The sequence below is a fragment of the Ursus maritimus genome, unplaced genomic scaffold (genome assembly GCF_017311325.1).
Source record: "Ursus maritimus isolate PB19 unplaced genomic scaffold, ASM1731132v1 scaffold_11, whole genome shotgun sequence".
Lineage (NCBI taxonomy): Eukaryota > Metazoa > Chordata > Mammalia > Carnivora > Ursidae > Ursus > Ursus maritimus.
This window is the reverse complement of record NW_024423453.1, coordinates 17,173,070-17,198,062: the sequence shown is the minus strand read 5'-3', so window position 1 is coordinate 17,198,062 and position 24,993 is coordinate 17,173,070.

Sequence of the window (24,993 nt, the reverse complement as noted above, 5' to 3'; positions counted from 1 at the left end):
TAACCCTTGGCCGTTTCTAAATTTTCTAAATGGCACTTCCCCCCAACTAGGAAAATGTTGAACTAGAATTAAAAGATTACAAGGCATTTGTGAATCTACGTAAGTATCTTTTTATAGAGTTTTTTTTTTTCAGTGGAGGCTGAATCGTCAACATCTGTCCTCATATATGCCAAAATACAAATTCCTTCACCACATGCTACTTCTCATTCCATGCATGTGACTTATGCTAGTTCTCAAAAAAATAGATATTGACAAAGTTCTTTTTTTATCCAAATATTTTTACTTAAATATCTCTTTAATCCTGGTTTTTATTTTACTCTTTCAAAGATGGAAACAGAGATTCAGAGATTACTCAAGGCCACACAGCATAGAGTGGCAATATTAAACCATAAAGATTTTAAATTCTGCAAGTTGCCTTTTTATCAGGCCAGATAAGAACCCATTTAGATACTTGGTAGCTCTTTCAAAAGTAACTGTCGCCGGTGTAGTTCTGACCAATCACCTCTTCTCTCAGCAGACACTAGATTCCAGCTGTCTCTACAGAGTCAAGATACTGTCAGACCCTTGGATTATAAAGACACCCTAAGACCACTCAACATATGAGAAAGAAACAGGAGTCAAGAGTTATCTGCTCTGCAATTACACTGAATCTCCTAGGAAATTTCCCATAATGCTAACCAATCACAATGGACAGTTAAAATAGAGGATTTTGCATTATATGCATAATGCAATCACAACTGGTAAATTGAGATGGCCCGTTATAGAGTTGATACTAATAATGCCATATACAAATTCCCTAAAACCTTACATGGAAATTCATTTTCACATAACCCCATGCTTATGTTACATCAGTAGTAATTCCAATGCATTTATATTAGCTGAGGATTTCTCTGTCAACTCACTCTCTCCATATGCCTAAAAGCCTGGAGAGCACACATCAAGAGCGTGATGACTGGAAACAGGGGAGACAAATCTTATTACAGAAGCCTTAAATGCCAGATGTCAATTTAATCATTTAAGTTAATTCAGTACAACGTAAAGAATCATTGAAGACAATTTTGGAACAGGAGCAAAATAATCTTGTAGCTTCACTCGGGAAGAGTTTGGTGTTGTGTGTATCAGGAAGAGTAGAAGTCAGGAGATGATTGGAGATCCTGCTGACTCTGTCCATACAACATGGACGAGATGCATGAGGCAGATGCAAGGGACAGCAGAGCAATGAAGCTCTGCGATTTGGTTCTTCTCTTTTTCTCCTCTCTACCTAAGGCTCTAGAGCTCCAGCTGGCTCCCACCTGCCCCCACATTGTTCTAAACTAAAGTGAGAGGAGGGAGCCGTGCAAACTGCTGACGATGGTCAGTCCTCCCAAGGTAAGAACCACACCCGCCACCCCTTACGTGGAGTTCTTCTCACTCCAGCTTGAGTAGCAGTTGCTCTAGGCCAGATGAAGCATTCTGCTTTTTGTAAATGAAAGAACTAGCTGTAAATTCTAGATTTTAGAATTCTAAATTTGAATTCTAAGGCTCTCATACTCAAAAAGAAAAAAATGTAAACGATCTGTAATGGAATAGTGATGTAGAGATACTTGCGCTGGATTTGGTTGTGGGTGCTGTTTATTTGGAGTGGGGTATGCACAGATGCACCCCGCATCTGGGTGCACATGGGCTAGAATTCAGTCTGTTCCTTCTTCTTTCCCATACCGTTTCCTAATAAAAAGTGCTTCAATGGCATTTTTAAATAATATTCAGATTTTGTGTTATTACCATTATTAAATAAGCTTATTATGACTTTTCATCATCTTTTGTAACTCTCAGTGGCCATAAAGTCTCCATTACAATAATCTTTCCCCTCTGCTGCTTAAATCTTGATTTATTTAATAGATGCTGGCAACATCAAAGTGAAACTAATGGGCCATAAGACAATTTTAACACCTTCATGGGCTAATTACTAAAATGGCCTTTATGTAATTCTCTAAGAACTGATCTCTGAGAAAATAACAACCTGGTGACAACATGAACTGAAAATTCAACGTTAAGCCTCATTGTAACAGACTAGCAAGTAGTGGTTGCTTGGCCGATCCTAGTAAATCTGAATCAAATTAATACTCATCCAGTTCAATTATTATAACATTTATTTAAAAACTTCTTTATTCCTATGAAATTGAATAGTTTAACTGAATTTTTCCAAACCAAAAAAAAAAAAAAAAAAATTTATTATATTGGCCACTGATCAATTCCTTAAGAAAACCAGTTGGCAGAGACTGACTTTTAGAAAAAAAAAAACAAAACTGACATATTTAATAGTTCCTATATAATTCGAGAGAGCCTAATATGCCGCTGACCTCTGTATCAGGATATAAAACCCCATTGAGATAACTAAGTAGTAATAATGCCTTCTCGTTCTTCACATACAAATTGAGAAGAAAAAGAACTTCTAAATGAAAATCTGAACTTAAACTAAATTCAGCTAACACGATGTGATTCCTACCCTTCAGAAATGGGTTGTACTTCCCACTAATCAAGATTACTGAAACAAGAAATGTGCTTTCACCTGTATTACCACTAATATTTTGATTCAACAGAACATTAATTCTCTCTTTTTTTAATTGAAGTCTAGCTGACATACAATGTTACATCAGTTTCAAGCATACAACATAGTGATTCAATAACTCGGTACTTTATGCCATGCTCACCGCAAGTGTAGCTACCCTTCGTCACCACCAAACGTGCTGTTATAATACCATTGACTATATTCCCTGTGCTGTACCTCTCATCCCCATGACTTATTCATTTAGTAACTGCAAGCCTGTGTCTCCCACTACCTTTTCACCCATTTTGCCCAGTCCACTCCCCCCATCCCCTCTGGCAACCACCACTTTGTTCTCTGTATTCAGGGATCTGTTTCTGCTTTTTTGTTTGTTTGTTCGTTTGTTTTGTTTTTTAGAGTCCACATATAAGTAAAGTACTGTGGTATTTCTCTTTCTTTGTCTGAGTTATTTCACTTAGCATATTACCCTCAGGATCCACGCTTGTTGTTGCAAATGGCAAGACTTCATTCTTGCTGTGTAACCATTAGGTTCCTTCCATAACTGATTTTCCATATCAGGAAAAACTTCACCTTTCAGACCATCTCCAACCACCATAAACAGTTTTATGAAGAAAAGTGAAGACAAACCCAATCACTTATTAGCAATGTTTGTGAAAACACAATCAAAGTAGTCTGGTCTCTAATTTTGAATTCAAAGTTTTATCAAAAGCCACATTTTTCTAAACTAGTTAAGTAGACAATGACCTCCTTGATCTGCAATTACTTTGAAAACGTAACTATCTGTTGTTTATTTTTTAATATTTAAAACCTGAAGCAGGGGACCCTGGGTGGCTCAGTCTTTTAAGCATCTGCCTTCAGCTCAGGTAGTGATCTTAGGGTCCTGGGATTGAGCCCCATGTTGGGCTCCCCACTCAGTAGGGAGTCTGTTTCTCCCTCTCCCTCTGCCTCTGTCCCCATGCTCCTGCTCTCTATTTGTCTCTTTCAAAAGAAAGAAAGAAAGAAAGAAAGAAAGAAAGAAAGAAAGAAAGAAAGAAAGAAAAAGAAAAAAGAAAACTTGAGGGGCGCCTGGGTGGCACAGCGGTTGGGCGTCTGCCTTCGGCTCAGGGCGTGATCCCGGCGTTATGGGATCGAGCCCCACATCAGGCTCCTCCGCTATGAGCCTGCTTCTTCCTCTCCCACTCCCCCTGCTTGTGTTCCCTCTCTCGCTGGCTGTCTCTATCTCTGTTGAATAAGTAAATAAAATCTTTAAAAAAAAAAAAAAAGAAAAAAGAAAAAAGAAAACTTGAAACAAAGCCAAATGTAGTTTTTAAATTGCTCTTACTTCTTTTACAATTACCATAGTACACGATCCCTCAAGTGTACATTAGATATATAACAAATACTTACAGATATAGTTTGTCCTTGTACACAAAGCCCTCACCAATGTATTGGCATAACTAAATAGTTTACTTTGCTTTCAGACTGTAAACAGAGAATTTACAAATTCTCAACTGGAAAAACCTGAACATCTATTTGAAATCTGTTTAGCCTGAGGTGCTAGAAAATTCTTAAAGGCAATCACCTCAGATCCACTGGAAATGTGAGGCAAAGGTGAGCTTCATCAAGTAGCAAGTCATTCTTGACTATATTCAACAGCAGGAACACAACTAAATACATTCGACTCCTTCACACCTGCGGAGGATCGCATTTTTTGGGATTCTTAATATGTGTTTGCTGCATCATTTGGGGGTATTCAATTCAGCTATGGAAGTCAGGAAAAAAATGGAATGGAGAAAACATAAGAAATGTTAAAGAGTAAGTCAGTAAAGCATATTAAATGTGGATGGAATAAATGGAATATACGGTGTTTAATATAGGTAAAAACAATGGAACAAATGATTTTTATTTTTAGATAGAAAGGGATGGACAAACCAAGGAAACAAATACTCACAAGCTTCGGCTCACGCCACCTTAAACTGACAGCCATGGTATCTTGGGCGCAGCCAGCAATTCGTTCCCCAGTTGTGCTCTGCTTGCAGAATGCAAATATAAGCTAGAGCTGCGCGGTGAGCCACGTACTGGCCAGCACTCTTGGCCTTGCGTGGCTCTGGTAGAACAGTGTGCATGGGCTTCAGGCAACTTTCACCTGCCCGGCCCCTTTGTTTCACTTCCTGTATTAGTTTCCGATAGCCATAACAAATTGCCACAAACTCAGTGGCTTAAAACAACCCAAATTTATTATCTTACAGTATTGTAGGTTAGAAGTCTGGCATGAATTTCACTGGGGAAAAATCAAGGTGTCAGCTGGGCGGCATTCCTTTCTGAAGGCTGCAGAGTAAAATCCGTTTCCATGCCTTTTCTAGCTTCTAGAGGCCACTCGCATTCCTTAGCTAGTGGTTCCTTTCTTTATCTCTTCAAAGTCGGCCACAAATATCACATCTTTCTGACCCTAACTTCTCCTCACATCTGTCCCCGACTGCAGCCAGGAAATGTTCTCCGATATTTAAGTGTACATGTGATTGGATTAGGTTCATCTACATAATCCAGAATGATCTCCCCACCTCAAGGCCCTAACACAATCACATCTGCAAAATCACTTTTGCCAAGTAAGACAACATACTGGCAGGTTCTGGGGATTAGAGGATGAACATCTTTGGGGGGCTATTCTGGCTACCACACCTGGTTCTCATAACCACACTATTAGCAGGGAAGGCCAGAGCATGTGAACAAGGCATCACCCAGGACTTGGGTGGGATGGGCCTTCCATCTGCTTGCTCCCTGTCATAAGCATGTCAATCTCTTCAGTCCCCTTTCCTTTGCTATTTCTGTATATTTGAAGTTTATTTACTAAACTTTGTGGCTCCAACATCTTCATTTAGTCTTTGTTTCATGCGTTCTGCGATGATCTGAGGGAGTATACCTAGAGGCTTCCACTGAATCAAGGTAATTCCCCAAACAACAGGATTTTAGTCTTGGCTGGTCCCTGGTTGAAGCTTCCCGAGCCCCACAACCTCATATATGTAGTATAATCTGGATTAATTGCAAATGAGAAAATAAATTATTGGTCATTTATCTCTCCTGGAGTAAAACAAGTCTATTTCTGAAAGAATAAGAAACCAAATCAATCAAAAAGAAACTTAGAAAGCTAAGGAGGAAGAAGTAGCTATAAAAAGGGAAACGTTTTAATTCAGTAGGAACTGGCAACCAGAAGCAGCATACTGCTTGGGTTGCCAGGAATGATAACTTTAATTTACGCCTGGACTAGAAATTGAAGTTCAAAGAGAGAGGCAGTTTGTGGTAGACAAGAAAGGCCAGCCTCAAAGCAGAAGAGTTTAGAACTAGAAAAATAATTCTGACTTTTTAGTAGTGCAGGCCAAAAAAACCTGATTTGGGCATATTCTGGCTTGAATGATGAGATAAAGTTCTTTGTGTTCCAGGTTTTTAGTCTTATTTTTTTAGGCTGGACCCTGTCTCTATTTTTGGCAGCCATTATTTGCCTATTGACGTTAGTTCAACAAACATTTCCTTGGCACCTGTTACGTGTAAAGCATCGTGCGCGGTTGTTTCGGCCAGGCTTAAACCAACCACTGTAGCATCTAAAGGCTTGCATGATACGGTCCTGCCAACCCCTCTACTTCTCACCTCAGCCTCCCCCTTCCTCAACCACAGAGTCTCCTTCCTGCTGCTCAAACACCCCAAGTTATCTCCACTCTCAAAGTCTTTACTGTTGCTTCTTCCAGAACGCTCTTTCCAGATTATTTTCCAGTTAGCCATCCCCCAGGTTGGGTACTGCTCAGATATCACCTCAGAGACGTCCTCTCTGACCACCTCACTGGCGGACCATCCCCCTCCCACCCCAGCAAAGCTCTGCTGCGTCACTTCTTCTTAGCGTCTATCAGGATTTGCAACTGCCTTCTTTGTTTACTTGGAATTTTGAAATCTGTTTCTCTGTTTCTATTTATTAGAGTGCAAACTCCACAAGATTGGGATTGTGCCTGTGTTCTCACTGCTGTGTCACCAGCATGTAGCCCTCCGTGTTGTGCACATTTTCGATTAAATTTGAATGACTAAATGAACGGACAGATGAATGAGCATAAAGGTGAATTAGATTATGTACTCTGATACCATGGTAGAATTTATAATTCGGCTTACTTATGAGATATGTACAAAACTAAAATTGGTCATTTCTAATAGTCTATGCTCATGGTTCCCAAACTGTGCTCCGAAGCGTACCGGGGAACCTCACTTAACACATTGAAGTGCTACTGGATACTTTAAATGTTTGAGGAAATTCTAGCACTACTTGACATGTATTACACACCATGAGAACTGTTAGATCGAGGTGTTTCACAGTTTCAATGTTAGATCGCACTATATTTTAAGATGATGGCCTATCTTTGTGAAACTGGGTTATCTGTGGTTTTTGTGATGAACAGCAAGTAGCGTGCAAAACTTAGCCTGGAAGAGGAAATGAAGTTGGCAGTATCCGATCCCATTCCAAGATTTGAGAAGCGGTACAGTGCTCACTGGGGAAGTAATTCGGGTTATTAGAATTTAAACTCTCTGGTAGCCACAGGTAAAAAGAAGCAGGTGAAATTCATTTTAGTAATATATTCTATGTAACCCAGTATGTCTTAATTATTACTATTTTCACATGTAATCAATATAAAAATATTAAGGTAATATTTTAAATTCTTTGCTGCACCCCAAGTCTTCGATTTAGACCAGCCACGTTTCAGCTGCCCCACAGCCACCCGTGGCCAGTGCTGGTCTACAGCTGTAAAATATTCAAGCAGGAGACCTGTTCCATCACAAAATTCTTATTTGCTATTTTTTTAATTTAAGGAAGAAAAAATTCAGCCAGATCCTATGTCAAGTAACCAGTCACTGAACACAATTTACAAGGGACACTAAGGAGATAAAATATCGTTTGCATTTATTACAGAATAACAGTCTGTCGATGTTTCATACTAACTCATCTGATGTAATGGCATTCTTTTAATGAGATAATTTGTTTAAAGCACTTACACAGTACCTGGCATGAAGTAAATTCTGGGTAAGTATTCCGGAAAAATAACGAGTATCATCATTAATACCAAAGAGGACATACCAGCTCATCAATGTCCATGAATGTGATGAAGAAGAAAGAAAGCAGAAGAATACAAAGTACCCATCAGTTACTTTTAGACTCTTTCTGGTAGACCCTGGCCAAACAATTACATCAGAATCAATTCGTAAATTCAATATAGAAGGTGAGTGGTACTCCCCGTGCTTGTGTTCCCTCTCTCGCTGGCTGTCTCTATCTCTGTCAAATAAATAAATAAAATCTTAAAAAAAAAAAAAAAAGAAGAAGGTGAGTGGTAAATTAAGCATTTCTTAAGCATTTAAAAACCTTTCAAATTTCTGAGCCTTATTACATTATTCAGTTCTGAGTGTCTCGAGTACAAGTCTAAAATGTATCTTTACTGTTCTGATCAAGACTAATCCTCATTTCAACCAGGCATTTTTAGGATTTACAATTATTCATACGTCTCTCATTTTTGTTCAGTTTAGGAGAAAAAAAAAATCTGTGCTAATGTTTTATTTCTACATTCTCTATTAGGAAATCCTTCTGCTCCCCTGTCTGTGTTCCTTCCCACTTAGGCAGGAATGTGGCAAATGTGACCATCCTTAGCCTGGTTTAAAGCAGAGTTAAGCATTCCCTTCAAGCATGAATTAATGCTAACCTTTGTAAGGATGTATTTAACCTCTTAAAAATCCTGCTAGTTTCTGAAATATTCATTGTACTGAAATCAATAAATCACTGAAATCCCCACTGGGAGGGAAACTTCCTGAGGTCTCAAAGGCCAAGCCAGAGTGGAAACAGTAAACATCAGTTTCTCACAGACATGCAATTAGAACATCTGTTTGTGTCTTCTATGCCTATTAAGATGTTTACTCTGTTAATTGTAGGCATAACATGGGTATCCATCCTATTTTTGTTTTCACTCCCACTATAGGAATTCAATAACAGAGTTTTAACCAGGCCCAGCTACCTTGCCGGTCAATTAGCAACTTGTCTTTTTAAAGAGAATATGAGAAATGAACATTGTCAGAAGCAAATAATGAGTGATGAAAGACAATCGTGAGAAAAAATTGTGAAGGTTGTAGTACAGACAAATGTATTTCACCAGTGGCTATTTAAATGGTTCTGAAGTTTCACGTTCGGGTTGATTATATCAAAAAGAGCCACCTCTGGGACCCAGGGATAGATTTTGAACCTCTACAAGCATTTTTAAATGCTAAATTCGTTAGTCTTTCCAGCTGTGCTATTAATTTTCCAGCTCAGTTTTTCTGCATGAAAGGGGAGTAAAGTAACCTGCTGTTTCTTCTATCTCAGAGTATTGGGAGAAATAGAGGAAATACATACCAAAAGAAGTTACTGAAAATTATTAACTTTTAGTAAATTATCAGCATTTTAAAATTATACTAGATAAATATAGCAATTGTGAATTTATAAAATAAAACCATCTGAAAATTTGGAAGTATTGGTGAAATTTAGTTATGTAGTTCACAGACTATGTTCTAATGGTGTCATAACTCCTAGGGGATATTTAGCAACCAAAATTTGGGTTTCAGGTGTCTTTGATATTGCCTAGATGCATACAATAGTTCAGCAGCATTTAATATAATCTTTACTTTGTATTTACCCAGTAACCTTAACTTGTTTCCATTCACAAAAATGTTTATGTAATAGTAAATAAACATCTCTATAAAATCTTAAAAACATATTTGACATTTCTTTACGTAATGTCTCTCTGTAAGATAACCATTTTAATATTCTAATAAGGAATAAAATTGTAACATAATTTCATCACCTCCATTAATTATTTCTGATGATTCTGAAGAATGACAATTGCCATGAATAATAACAAAGTAGTGAGCAGGAAGTTGGGGATATTTAGCAACTAACTTGCTCACCGTGTCCAACACCGTCCCTGGCATATAGCAGGTGGTCAAGAAGTGTATTTCTATGTCACTCATGAAAGAGGAAATTAAAAAGAACCTAATACTCACCCAGAACTGAATTCAAGATGGACTTCACACCCACTATTTAAGTTGCAATCTCTGAACTTCCTCAAGGTAAGCACAAGCAAAGTAAAAACTCATTTGCTGAGCATTCTGCCTACTAAGATAGTTTTCAAACATCTGGAAACACTATTTTACCTCTCCTCTAAAATTTTAAGAACTACACATTGCTGAAGCTTGAGGAAGAAATTTTATTTCAGTGACTGGAACAGACACTCCACGTTGGAACTACATCTGTGCAGGGCTTTTCCGGTTCATAGAATGCCCTGAGCTGTTCATGGCTCAGAGGGGTTTTCCATCAGGTTCAAGGAAACCCCCCTTAGCGCACTTCCACACAGCTTCATAGTCATTTTACCTACCCGTTGTCACTGAACTCAGGTGGCCGCGGTACCTTCAAGACTCACATTAATCTTTTGTCCTTACTGATAGACATGTATTCTGTGTCTAGGTTAAACCAGGACAGTAACTTCAGCAGGGATCGGACCCATCCTGGTGTGATTTCCACATTCCCCTGTTGTCCTTATCTCACCCACAGATGGGGATGAAAGAAAACCATTTGTATATATTAGTTTTGTTCATGTTATGGCATTTAGCAATTATGAAAACAGAAAAGGAATACTTACAGCCTATGATTTCAATACTCACAGTCTTAGCCACTGTGCCATCTAGCCTCTCCACCGTAAAAATTCAACACCTAATCTAAATACCCACTAAGGAGAATTTCTTTCAGAACTATGAGCAGAAAAAAAGTGAGATTTTTCTAAATAAGGGATCGTCACAAGAATGTTGTGAAAAAACTTCCACAATTCCTATGGTTTTTCAAAACCTGTCATGTAGACTTAAGGAAAAATATATGCAATGTTTATAATAACGTGTATAATTTGGTTTTATGTTAAAAATTAATATGCACATATTTATATGTTTCAGAGATATAACTCAAACTTACTGGAGTAGATTTTCTTGATGCAAATCTACAAGTAAAGCTACATGCCTCAGAAGACACACCAGACTAAACAGCTGTGCAACTGAATTATGCATTATATAGCCAAGCCAATTTATCATGAAAATTGACCAGATTTCCTGCAGGCTAATCCAGGATGGTCTTGATAACTAAAATAAAAGATAAAACATATCATAATTCACATTATTGTAACCTAGACTTAACCAAAACTCGGCAATTTTGAAAGCATTAATTTCTATAATGATTATTACGTCAAAGTTGTGTACCAAGGTAATAATTTATTAAATGCTTCACAAAATCTCTCAAACTGTTTCTAACATATGTCGGGTGAAAGTCTATGAAATTCACAAAAGTCAACAACAACAATAAAAAATAAGAGTGGGGAGAAGGACAGTGCTGTTTATTTTTTAAACCTTGTGATTCTTTTTTTTTTTTTTTAAGATTTTATTTATTTATTTGACAGAGAGAGAGACAGCCAGCAAGAGGGGGAACACAGGCAGGGGAGTGGGAGAGGAAGAAGCAGGCTCATAGCAGAGGAGCCTGATGCAGGTCTCGATCCCAGGACTCTGGGATCACGCCCTGAGCCGAAGGCAGATGCTTAACAACTGAGCCACCCAGGCGCCCCTAAACCTTGTGATTCTCACAAAACAAGCAGCTAGACCAAATTTCTTGCATCAGAGAATAACAAAATGTCAGGATTGAAAAGAAAAAAAATTATATCTTGTCAGGGACATAACATAAAAACAACAACAGCAACAATGTGGGCTTTGAAGATTATTGTATAAATCTAATGATCATCTACAAGGAGAAGCTCAAATCAGAATGCAAATTGTAGGTCAACTCTTCTCTGAATTATTCTCTGTATGTTTTTACACCCTCTGGAGCATTGCGTGCCCCTGCCGCGCACGGCAGCCTGCATAGCTTTTCTGCCGCTTACCTGATCACACAATAACATTCTCTGTTTATTTTCCCGTCTCCTAAATGACACCATAAGAACCTTAAGGATAAAAATCTGTATATCTTATTTCCTCTCTGTTGTTAACATCTAGTATATAGCTGTTGTTCTATAAATAGGGTTTTTTAAAAGATTTTATTTATTTATTTGAGAGAGACAGAGAGAGCAGGGGGGAGGGAGCACAGGGAGAGGAAGAAGCAGGCTCCCTGCTGAGCAGGGAGCCCAACATGGGGCTCAATCCCAGAACCCCAAGATCATGACCTGAACCGAAGGCAGACCTTAACCAACTGAGCCACACAGGTGCCCCTAAATAGTTTTTGAATTATACTAAATCCAGCAAGTTATCTTTAAGCACAAGGGAAATCTGTTTCACTTGAGTTTCTCGTATTATACATTTACACACAAAGGCAAAATATGTATATGTGTGTGTGTATAAATTATACCTATATACTTCTATATAATGTATTCATTATATATAATAATATATAACGGTATATATCATTATATATATATATTATATGTGTGTATATTAAATTGCTCTGTCATTAAACTCTCAAGTATTCATTCTTAAATATTGTGGTTCAGAGTGAAGAAATTATTCCAAATTATTGATAGACATCTTAGTATTTAATATAGTCAGACATAAAAGTTCATGATTTAAATTCCAGAGTCAAAATCAAAAAATATTTCAAAGGACTCCTCCTTACTAATTCTGCCTTCTCAGCAACCCTCCTGCAGTGGAAAGGGAGGCCCCCAAGGCCCTCAAGAACTGCCCGGAAGGGGCTACCACTATACTTTTTTGCAATGATGGAAGGTCAAGGAACAATGAAAAAAAAAAAAAGTAAACGGAATAGAAAGACAAGCATGGAAGTTCTCCTTAAAAATAAAAACAATTATATGGGGCACCTGAATGGCACAGCGGTTAAGCGTCTGCCTTCGGCTCAGGGCGTGATCCCGGCATTGTGGGATCGAGCCCCACGTCAGGCTCCTCTGCTATGAGCCTGCTTCTTCCTCTCCCACTCCCCCTGCTTGTGTTCCCTCTCTCGCTGGCTATCTCTATCTCTGTCAAATAAATAAATAAAATCTTAAAAATAAATAAATAAATAAATAAATAAATATATAAAAAATAAAAACAATTATAGGGTCAAATGAGCCACAGTTTGAATAGAATGTGAGATGGGCAATCGGCTCTCGTATTAACCCTCATTCAATTTTGAAGGACGTGGAATAGTCTGATTTAAGATTACAAACGAGCTAAAGGGAAATCACTGCCTACTTGTCCTGAGTTGTATTTGCTAGAATTCTGGAGAGTAATCTGTCTTCTTACAGTGTGTTGACGCGATGTAAGATGCTGTTTGATATAACTGATAACAAGTGTCTGCACTCAAAGTCTTCCAAAGTCACTTCCCTCTTGCAGTCTAAACAGAACTAGTCATAAGTATTTAACTAAAAAGAATTAATTACATGGGTGATTTCATATTTTTTCTCAGTGAGGTCTTTATCTTGATCCTACCTCTTTTCTTGATACACTGTGCTACCACGTAACCAAGAGGAAGCATACTACTTTACAACCAAAAGGCCTTCTTCCCCTCAGGGCTTCAAAGTACAGCCCACTGCCCACTGCCCCTAAGGATTTGCTCTCCGAAGTCATCGAACCTATAGGTAGGCCAGGGCCATTTTCCTTCGGTCGAGAGTACCAGTTCCCTTCTACATTTATAGTGTCCTGTGGGGAAATAGAAAACAAGAAAAGGGAAAACACTGGCCATTTCAGTAAATATAATATGTTAGAAAGAATATAAGAGTTAGTGTTTTGTGCTATGGTAATTTACACTAAGAACAAAATTTAACTGAAAATCACTCTCTGCCCCCCTTGAAACACAAATCTTTCTTTGGTAGCATATTTAGCCACTTTCCATCATCCCACAAACATTTTTAATGGATTCAAGTCTTCTGATGGAATACTTATGACAAAGCCACACACACACACACACACACACACACACAAAAAACATCACCTCATGCATACAAAAACTTGCATTTTTAAACAATTTTAAACACTGAATTTTTTTTTTAATTTTTTTTTTTTAACTTAAATTCAAGTTAGTTAACCTGGTTTGGTATTGGTTTCAGGGGTAGAATTTAGAGATTCATCACTTAATTTTACTCAAATAAAAACAGCCATGAGAAATTTGGTTTACAGTTAAAGAGGTGTGCTTATGTAAAAGATAAAACCAATAAAGAAAACCTCCAAGTCTTTAATTACAGCCTTTTCATAACATTGCTGATCATTCTCAAGCTTAATTTCTGCACCAGAAAACCACACTAGATGGCTAACTTTCTGGCAGGATAAAGAAAGTAGCAGTTTTATTACTCTTCCTCTGTCTAAATTCTCTGCTGACTACTGGGAGATCTCCTTGGTTGATTCAAGTGGAAACGTTTTTACGGATTCACTTTTATTTTACTTTGTTGGGGAAAGATTAAAACAGATAAAATATGACTAGAGGCACCAAAATATTAATTATTTAAGCTATTACTGTGGCAATCACTTGTTCCTATTTTCTGGAACATTCTTGATTTTAAACAGTCTGTTCTGTAGTTCCTATAAAGATAGTCCTGATGTTTTACAATGTATATCCCAATTTTGGATTCAGAACAAATGGTCACACAATCTCCCCATCCTGATAGTGTTAAAAGCTTCTGTATCACATTTCCAAAACGATAAAGGTAACTTTTTCAATGACTAAGTAGTTTTGTGTACCTAGGTCCTTATGCCCTTTAAAAAGAGATTTTAAGTAGCTTTTAGTGATCACTGTCAGGAGAAAAAAATTCCCCATAGTAGTTTCGCGATCTATCAGGATTTCACCCTGAGAAGATGCGTGTTACCAGGCGGTATTTGGATGGCATAGGGAATGCAGTTGTTGCAGAAAGCGATATGGGTAATTCATTTGGCCGCCCCCGACCTCGCAAGGCAGGACTGAGTCAATGCTCTGAGCACCAAACCCACAATACTTGAGCACAAGGAAAAGTCGGTGGATGTCAGGAAGGCTCTCTCAGTCGTCCCGTAGTCATCCAACGGAGACTGGATGTCTGGTTAAAGTACCCACATGCTTCATTTCCCTAAGGGCCTCCGGGTGCCCTGCATTAGAGGAACTCAGTGTGTCACTGAGGTGACCTCTGATTAGGAACAGTCAACCATGCAGACCCTGAGAACTGCAGGGAAAACAAGGGGTTGTCATCTAAATGCTTACGGTGTCAGGATTACCACAAACACCATCTCAACACCTACTCAGGGAGTCCTTCCTGTGACCTCCAGCAGCCCAGGGAGGACCCACCTGCAAAGTCTCTAGGTGACGACACCCCGATCCTCAAGTTTAATCCATGCTAAAGTAATCAGTCTTTTTCCTTAAAAAATATCTGTGTGTGTGTGTGTGTGTGTGTGTGTGTGTGTGTGTGAACATATGTCTGTTTCACTCAATGTCTTTCCCCCAGATTTTATTTCATCATAAAATGACCAAGTCATTCTAAGGGCACTATTTTAAAATCTTTTTCTATTACTGGGCAATAATTCTGACTATCTGATAGAATCGGATACTACATATAACTAAATATTGATGCACAGGAAATCGTGGAAAACGCTCCTAGCTGGTTACACACTTGAAACTGGCTTATTTAGTTTTATTTTGCTTATTTTATTTATATTTGTCTACATAAATCAATGGAATTGTTGTCTGCTACCCTTCAGCACAAAAGCAGGAAGAGTAAAAAAGAGAGTCTCTCGGCTCGCCGTCGCATAGATTAGTACATGAAAACCGGATAGAATAAAACAAGGGTATGGTAAAAGCCAGTTAACTTGGAGGTTCATATCTGATCAAACCTTTAACCTCACTGTTTCCTTTCCTTCACTGAGTATTTATTTTAACTCTGAATTTTAGTCTTTGGCCTTCAGTGCCAGAAATATTCTTACATGTTCAGATAAGGCACTTTCATCCAGTTCCAAAAATGTCGAGGGTGAGGGTCAGATCTGAATTCCTGCTTATCCTGAGGCAAACATCTCCAACTGGACAAGCACTGGGAATGAACGTCTTGACTGACATCCCTGCTGCTGACAGGGGGCTGTTTGCTGTCTTGTTTTTTATCTTCACCATCCCCCCTTTTCGGAATTTACATAGCAACAGAGATAATAAATTGCTTCTCGATTCTTCCCATTCCCTCCAAAACTAAGCTGAGGACAGAAGGCCCCCAGTGGATTTTTTCAGCTTGACCCTACCTGTGTTTGGCTTTTGCCACCGGACCATGTCAGCATTCCAGGACCATGAGAGAATGCCATGTTTGCAACCCAACAGGAAGAGGAGTAAGCCAGGCGTTGACATCACCTGACAGATGTGTTTCTCAAGTGGGAAATTTTATTCAAGCCTTTTTCATGGAAATCATTGACACAGAAAAGGAAGAAAGAAAAGAGAGGGAGAAAGAAAGTCGGTGCCATGATGGGCATGTTTTGCACCCCATAAAAAAGGAATTAAAATGACGCAAGCTCACCTCCCTCTCTCTACACCCCCCCCCCATCCTTTATGTCTGGAAGTAAATGTTTCTGAAATACTATAGCTACCGGTAGAACAGCAACACATAATAACATGGTAGCAACACATAAACCTGTCAGTCTTCGGGGAAAATAGATGGTTAGGTTGAGGGGGTAAATGGACTAAATCAATTTGAACACGCATGTTAAGGACTGTGAAAGGGCAGAGTTTAGTGCTGCTAGGCTGGAAAACATTTGTCTCTGTCTTCTTGTATTTCCACAGCACTGGGCAGAATCCACCCACAGGCTTCTCACTTGGCTCCAGTCTGACTCTGTGGCTGATTAATGGCAGCTGGAGGTGTCCAGTAATTTCCTCACCTAATAATAAGCTACAAACCAAAATGGAGGTTCCCCTCGGGCCCACAGTTAACATACCTATACTTACGACCAGGAGGTAGCCAATTACCCTGCCTCTGTGCCCACTACTTAGGAAATACATGCTCGAGCAAGGCTGAGGCCATTCTGTTTACCAGGGACCCAGCTTGTGCCGATAACCAGACAGACTGTTCTCGTTACATGATAAATACATATTCCGTTCGTTTAGAGAGGGATACGCTTAGGAAAATCTTCGAGCAGTTCCACAAGATACATTTTTAAATAATTTACTTTTTTTCCCCCCCAAAAAAAGTGTGGCAGGAAAAAATTCAGATGGTGCACTTGGTCTTAAGCCTTTTGGGAACTTAAATTTTAAATTGCCATTACCAAAATGCCAGGTTGTAATTGCAAAGCCTGAAGCCTAAGCAATCAGTCTAATTCCCTGCTTCCTGAGGCAACCAATAAAGCTGTTTGTGTTCAGGCAGNNCTTTCCCTCAGAGGCAATGAGATTCAGCCCATGCCACGGACTATAAAGTGATTATGTGGATTAACTTTGTGATATTAATTAAGTGGTTAGCCTCAACATTTGTACTTACAGTAACACAATTAATTTAAGCTAAGGAATAATGCATATTATATACCATGATGAAAACATAGAAGTGTGTGAATGCACACGTGTGTGTGTCTGTGTGTGTATCCACACGAGTACGTCAGTTCCACGTGGTGGGAGCAGAAGTGTGGGGTAATGGAGACACTACAGAGACCTGGATTCAGATTTCATTTCTGCTGCTTAATTGCATAACCTTATGAAATGATTTTAACTCTTATGAACTTCTGTTTCCTCACTTATCAAATGAGAATAATAATGTTTATCAGGAATAATGTATGTGAAGTACCTAGTTCAACATAAGGCACATAGTGACAATCTATAATTAGTTTCACATGGTAGAGGCGAAATCTAAATTTTTTAAATAGTAATATTTACACATAACATAACATTCATCATCTCGACCGTTTTTAAGTGGACAGTTGGGTGGCATTAAGGGCACTCACGTCGTTGTGCTTCCATCCCCACCACGGATCCCGGAACTCTTTTCATCTTGCAAAACTGAAACTCTGTACCCATTGAACAGTAACTTCTCATTCCCCGTCTCTGCAGCTCCTGGAAACCAGCATTCTACTTTCTATTGCAAGGTCATTGACTACTTTACCTCATGTAAGCGGACTCATATAGTGTTTTCCCTTTTGTGATTGGCTTATTTCAATCAGCATAACGTCTTCCAGGTTCATCCTTATGTTAGCATGCGCCAGGCTTCTCTTCCTTGTCAAGGCTGAGCGATACTCCATTGAATGTATATACCAGATCTGGGTTATCTATTCATCTGTCAGGAAACTGGCAGTGAAGATGGGCAGATTATACGTGGATGGAAGAGGAGACCAGAGGAGAAAAGCATAAAGGAATCATGAAAAATCAGACAAGCAGAAATAGTAGCAGAATGAACTAAAGAGACCAGATAAAAAATGTAAAGTTTTAGAATATATGTGTTAGACCTTCATCAGGAGGTCCTAAGATTGGCATGGCCAGGCAAAGGAAGGACAGATAAGGGACATCTCCAAGCTGGTGACAGAATGTGTCACAGAGTCTCATACTGTTCATGTCTGGGTTCAAACTTAGAACAAGAATTTCCTTAATGAATCAATGGTGTGTGATGGCAAATACTAGCTAATCTTATTATTTCATATTACTTAACATGTGTCATCACCCACTGTGGCAGTGGTAGGATTGTTTTTAAACTACACTCAGTTAACTTGATGGAATCCTTTGTAGATGTCATGGAAGAGGAGAACGTATATGTGTCATTTTTAATAGAAAAATCCTGGGCGCCTGGGTGTCTCAGTCAGTTAAGCATCTGCCTTCAGCTCCGGTCATGATCCCAGGGTCCTGAGTTGAGTCCCGCATTGGGCTCCCTGATCAGTGGGAAATCTGCTCCTCCTTCTCCCTCTGCCCCTCCCCTGGCTTGTGCTCTCTCTTACTCACTTTCTCTGTCAAATAAATAAATAAAATCTTAAAAAAAAAAAAAAAAAAAAGAAGAAGAAGAGGAAAAATCCTAAGCCTTCTTAACCAGTCTCTGAGCTTCCAAGAGTAGAAGAAACCTTTGGATAGTTGAGGACCTGACTCTGGGCTGGGCCATGCAATGGTACCTCTGTACTGGGGATGACTTGAATGTCCTCTTGAGTAAAACACAAGAACTGGTTTGGGAGATTTAAACACGTATACTGGGACTCAAGTGCCTTCCAGTGCAGCTTTGTGATGAGGTCTTAGCTTTCCCTGTATCTCCCATTGCCTGACTGGCCTCATTGCATGGTCTAGTCTACGGGCAGTTGCTCTCTACCCACCTCAATACTCACGCCTCCGTCACCCTTCTCCAATTGACTTCTTGCACCTAATCTGAGTCTTATAGACAAACTATTGTTCCTTTTCCTATTCACATCCCACTTCTCCCTTTTTATCATTATAAACCAACATATTATTTTTGAAGGTGTGAGTCCAATACTCCCCTACACACACTCTCTCTCACACACACACACACACACACACACACACCTATCTTTATCAGAAAACCTGAAAGAAGTCTTTTTTTTTTAATTTGGTTGTTTTTAGTGTTAAATGGAAATTTTATATTGCTGTCAAAGAAATAGGATTAGGAAGCAGACCCAGTAAAAGAGAGTGAAAATCCTCAATAGATCTGTGTTAAAAATAAAAGGATAGAAAAGGAAAAAGTGCATGAATATATGGGCATGACTAAGCTAGGTTGCCCTCCTGAGTAACCATAGTACCAGTAGGGAGTGTGTGCTGTAAAATGGGGCCTGCTTTTATGCCATTCACAGATTGACAGGATACACTTTGTCCTCTGTTCTATTTGGCCTAAAAATGTGCTGTTTATTCAAGCAAAGGAGAAAAAAAAAAGAATGAAACCTACAGAGAAAGACAGACCTCAGGAAATAAACGTCTACTAAGATGATAGGATTTGGGAAACACATGCAAACCTCTAAGCTTCACGGATAGTCAAGTCTGGAAACAAGACCTTTGTGAAAACTGGAAAGAAAGTTTGACGACTTGAGCCTGTAAAGGGGAGTAAGTTCGTTCTTGGTACACACGTCCTTAAAGTGGTGAACCTTGTGTAGACACATCCAGTGTGAATGTTTTCTATTATCCCTCTGATTATTACCTGGTGATGTCGCCATGGGGACGAATGACCTGTTGGCTTCTTCCTCCCCAGTTTTCCTCTCATCACGATCTCCAGCTCCATACAACAGAGCCCTGCCTTTATCAAGGCCTAAGACCCTTCCATCCCCCTTCCGTCAGCTCAGTTGCAGCAACTGCTGGGTTGGGATTGAGTGTGGTGTCTGCATGGTCAGTGATTTAAGGACTGTTTGCTGACTCCTTAGTACGTCCCGGATCATGTGCTAAGTGCTATGGTGAGTAACATAAATAAACACTTCTAAAATAATAATAAAGGAAAAAGAATAGAACTTAGAGACATTGTACAAATTGAACCACATTGATCACAACCAGAAACGGAGGTGAACATCCTTTCACAGTATGTGGATCAAAAAATCAGAGGGGGTTTCCTTGCCATTGCCCAGAGAGCACAGAGCTAAAGAAGGAATAGGAGTGATCCAGATTGTGAAGGGAGGGTGGGTTTTAGGGTGAGACAGTGGCGTTTTGCCAGAAAAGAATAAGACGCACAATACCCCACGGTCAAAGGAAGCGTGATTTCTCCCTGGGCATTGAAATAAAGCCAGTGTGGCCAAAGGCCAGGGAGCAGTCAAGGAAGTGACTAAGTAAGAATTTGAGGCGAAGAAGATGTGTAGCACGAAGGCAACTGAGAATTGTGTGGAACGTGTTAAGGATTTTGATCTTTCCCCTGAGCCGGGTGGGAAGCCTCTGAAATGTCAGGTAGGGTATTAGTATATATAAAGTCGCTGTGCAGATGGGGTCACCATGAGCCGGAGTGATGGGCAATTGGGATGGTCCTCAAGAAAAACCTCAAGAAGTTTGCAAAGTGGGTTAGAGATTGAACTAAGGTCCAGAAAAATGACAACTTTAAATAAGAAAACCTGAGTTCAAATCCTATCCTTCCACTTACTAGCACTTTTTTTTTTTTTTTTTAATTTTAGAGACAGAGAGAAAGCATGAGTGGGGGCAAGGAGCAGAGAGAGAGGAGAGGGAGTGACAAAGCGACTCTATGCTGAGTGTGGAGACTGACTCTGGCCTCGATCTCAGGACCCTGAGATCACACCGGAGCTGAAATCAAGAGCCGGACAATTAACCGACAGAAGCACCCAGGTGCCCCTCAGTACTTTGACCTGGGGAGAATTCATGAACTTCTCATAATTTCGACTTACTCACTTCCCCTTAATGAAGTCGTGGGTCACAAAGGAAGTCATCTATCAGATGGCAGTTTACAAACCCCAGTGTTGTAAAAGTAACAGTGACTGCTGTGAACATTGGAAAAATAGTTGTTATGGCAGTAATATTAAAAAGACGTATTAGATGGTTTTTGCTGTGATAACAAACACCCCCACATCTCGGAGCTAACAATGACAAGCAGCTGTTTCTCACCCACCTTACAGGAGAAGTATTGGCTGGCTACGGCTCTGCTGCAGGCTGTGAGTCCATGGGGTCTGCGTCATTTGTCTTCTCAGTCCAGAAGCCAGCCTGAAGGAGCAGAGCCCAGCTTGTACGTGCTTTTCTCACGGTAAGGACCAAAGTGAGAGAACTTTTCAGAGTTGGCATCTTAAGCAAGTCACATGGCCAAGCCTCAAATCAATGGGACAACAATGCATTATCCTCTTAGGAGTAAGAAGTAAATGAATGATTAGGAGCAAAAGAACACTTTGCCATATTTGTGTGTACGTATGTTCAAAACTTTCTAAATCTAAGGGAAAGAAAGAGTAGATGTTGCATATTGCAGCCATTCTGGTCAGGGAGATAGTGATGTGGCAAAGATCATCTACGTTAACTTTTGTGGGACTTAACACAAAAACGTTTTATAAGTAAAATATATTTTAACTATTACATGCATTCTTAAACTGTTTTGTAAACTAAATAATGGGGGAGATTGTTTAAATAAGTAATTTTATGCTTATTGTAAAGCAAATAAACTTCAAAAATGAAAATAACCATCCCTTATTTACCATTTTAGTAAGTTAAATACAAATCCAAAAGATACATACAGCGTGCTTTGAAAAAAATGTGAGCAAGGCCAGGTAGAATGTCATCGGGCCTGCTAACTGCTAGGAAACTTGGTGCAATCAGGGCCACTGGTGTGGCTGCACTGGCTGGTCGCCGAGCAAGGGCACCAATCAAGGGGAAAGTAGAAGGCAAGGTCCAATCCATCCTTCACCCACTAAACCATCTTTCCTGGTGCAAGGCTACACCTAGTCAGAGAAAGGGCAACATTTTTCACCTTGCACAAAAGTGTCATTTCGCCCTAGATGAGGTTTCATAGGGTGATCATCAAAGTCCTGGGTCTAGCTCATCGTGTCATGTGTAGTGATCGTGCCACCGTCAAAGTTATCTGAACTACAGATTAAACCCCAGACCAACATAATTCAAGAAACCAAATAATCTACACTCCTTACTGTCATAACATACAGTAAAAAAATCAAACTACAAAAAGACCATATGACCTGTCTTCTGCAGTTTTTCTCTTTTAATTAGCAAGTGCCTAGAAGTCAAATTATAATCTGGAGATGATCGTAGGAGCTGAATAAAGTTAGTTCTATGATTTTCCTGTTAGCGGGAACAAGCATCTGTTTCCATAGGTTTGGTGCTCCCTGAGTAAGCATCCCCCTCACGCTCGCACTTTCTGGTAGCTACTGCCAACCTACAACTCCCCGTGTCCACCAATCCCACATGATGGACATAGCCTCTCTCCAGAGAGATTAACATCTCGGAGCCTTTCCCTAAGTCATCGAGCAACCACGTGTTTAATGAGCAAACAAGAATCACTGCGCTTTGAAGTTCGTGGTACAAACCATCACAGATGTAGGGTTTCTCTCATGGGTCTACTGGGATGATTTCTGGTATCTGAGCTTTACTGTAGGCTTTTACTTTTCACATTTATAAGATTTCTCTCATATATGAATGTTCTGGTATCTGTGGATACCTTATGTCTAGGAATTTTGTACATTAATTACTTACAGCTGTTGTACCCACGGGATATTTCTAATGACATCCCGTGCTAAGTACAGAGTCTCTGGGACTGAGAGATTTCTGTTTCTTAGTACGTCACACAGCTATTTCAAAGGAAGTTGCTCAGACACCAGGGCTTCTTTGGAAAATTCTGCATACATATTCCTCCCTCAAGATGGAGATTCATTTGAGATTTTGTGGTTTGGTATATATATTTTTAAGGGATCTGACTCCTTGCTAATGCCGTGATGGACTTTTTCCTTAGAGAACTGTCTGAATGCCTGCCACTTCTAGGGACTGGGCACTAGTAAACTTTGGTATTTTAAGTGTTAGACCCTTCCCCTCAAAGTCAGACGGGATCTAGAAGTGCCCATGAAGTCTGCCCGTCCTTGATAGTAGTTCACGTCCTGGTGGTCTAGGTCTCTGGGATGCTCTTTGGATATGGTCCTACACATCCGAGACACAGAAAAGTTCTTCATTTTCCGGAGAGGAGATCACCTTCTCATAGTCTCTCCCATCACAGTTGTGTAGTACTTCTTATTAGAAGTATTTCGCTTTCTCTGCACTTCTCCATTCCCCAAAAAATGTGGTGTGCCAAAATCTGAGAATTCAGATACCGTTGAGATAGAGAATATCCTAAAGTAAGAGAAAATCTAAGAGACAACATGATTAAAGCAAAAGAAATCCTTTTCGATTATTCTGCTACAACTATGAGGTCCAGTACAGCAGCCACTTTAAGGATTTCTTCTATGTCTTTTTGCAGAAGATTAATTCCTTAACAGAATCTGTTTTAGTACACGGATGTGCTGTAGTCCTGATAATTAACATCTTCCTCTCTCTTGCTTGGGAAGATACCACTTAAGATATCATGAATTATTGACACATCTATATAATGGGCTTCTTCGGGATAAATTTTCCTTTGTAGATGAACAATTCAAAGAGGTAATAAGCTATTCCATTAAGTAAAGTTAGATATACATATATACGACACCTATTAAGCTTTAAAATAAGCAATAAATATATAAAAAATTAAATATTTTATTTATTTACCAGAGAGAGAGATAGAGAGAGAGAGAACAAGCAGGGGGAGCAGCAGGCAGAGGGAGAAGCAGGCTCCCTCCTGAGCAAGGAGCCCGATGTAGGACTCCATCCCAGGACCCTGAGCTGACGGCAGCTGCTTAACCAACAAGGGAAACAAGAGAGCAAAATTGAGGACAAAAAAGAAAAGGAGGTGAGGCAAATGAAATACACAACTGCATTCACAAAGCATGTTTCTCCTTTCCTTAATCGCATGGTATCAAGCCACGCCTTCCCCACTCCTCCTCCCGCTTTTCTTATAAGCTTCCTTGTTATTAAGAATGACTCCTTAGACCAGCAAAATTGTGCTCAGTGGCCCACCTCTGGTACATGGTAAATACCTGATTTAGTGCTATTATATTTATTCCAAAAACCTCGAAGCAGTTTCAAATTTACCTAAAAGCTATTTGCTAGACCTATAGATCAAAAACATATTTGAGCAACACCGGTTAGCTTTTTTTAAAACAAGTTGGCCCTTCGTGCTCATTTTTAATAATTTTCACTACAAGAGCCATAAAACTAGCAAATTTAGAACAATCCCACTCAATAAAAGAAAGTTGGATTCAGTACCCCACTGGCACCGTCTGAACAATTTTTAAATTAATAAATAAATTCCCAAACCACATGGGACGGTGCAGTCACTCATTACAAGAGATCCAATTAACCTTTCAAAACTTGGGGCCACATGACTTTTCCAGGATGTATTAGAAAGAGATATTGCAAAAATTTCACTGACTCTTCCTGTAGTCCTTTAAAACTCAGGAACAGGTTGATTTTCCAGACATTCGTGCAAATGTATATTCCATCTTTTTGATGAAATCCTGATCCTTTTCCCTGGTACGAATCACCACAAACCACCTTTGACAGAGACGCGAAATGCCCATGCCGCGCGGCAGGCTGGCTGACTACACTGCAGTCAGGGTACACAAGAGCCTCGGCAATCACACCAGCAAGCTCAAAACACCTCCCACCTGGACTTTCAGGAACAAAGAGCCCCTTTCCGGGAAGACTGTTTCCATTCCCAAGATTGTTACATGTAAAACTGTTTGAAGGTAAAATCTGGTCTGACTAAACCAGGCATTGTGTCTGCTGGAGTGTAACTTACCACACTTGCTTATGTTGAAACACAAACACCGGAATAACTTGTAAAATCTCCGGCTTTCTTTTGCAACTTAGGCAAATAGGAATTTTTTAAAATGTGAATTCATACAGCAAACCCAGCAGCAAAAGTTATTACACTATGTTGAAAAGAAAAAGCATGGATTAAGCTCATTGTACATAGCCCATGGTCCGACCCCTGTCTAGTTCTGTGATT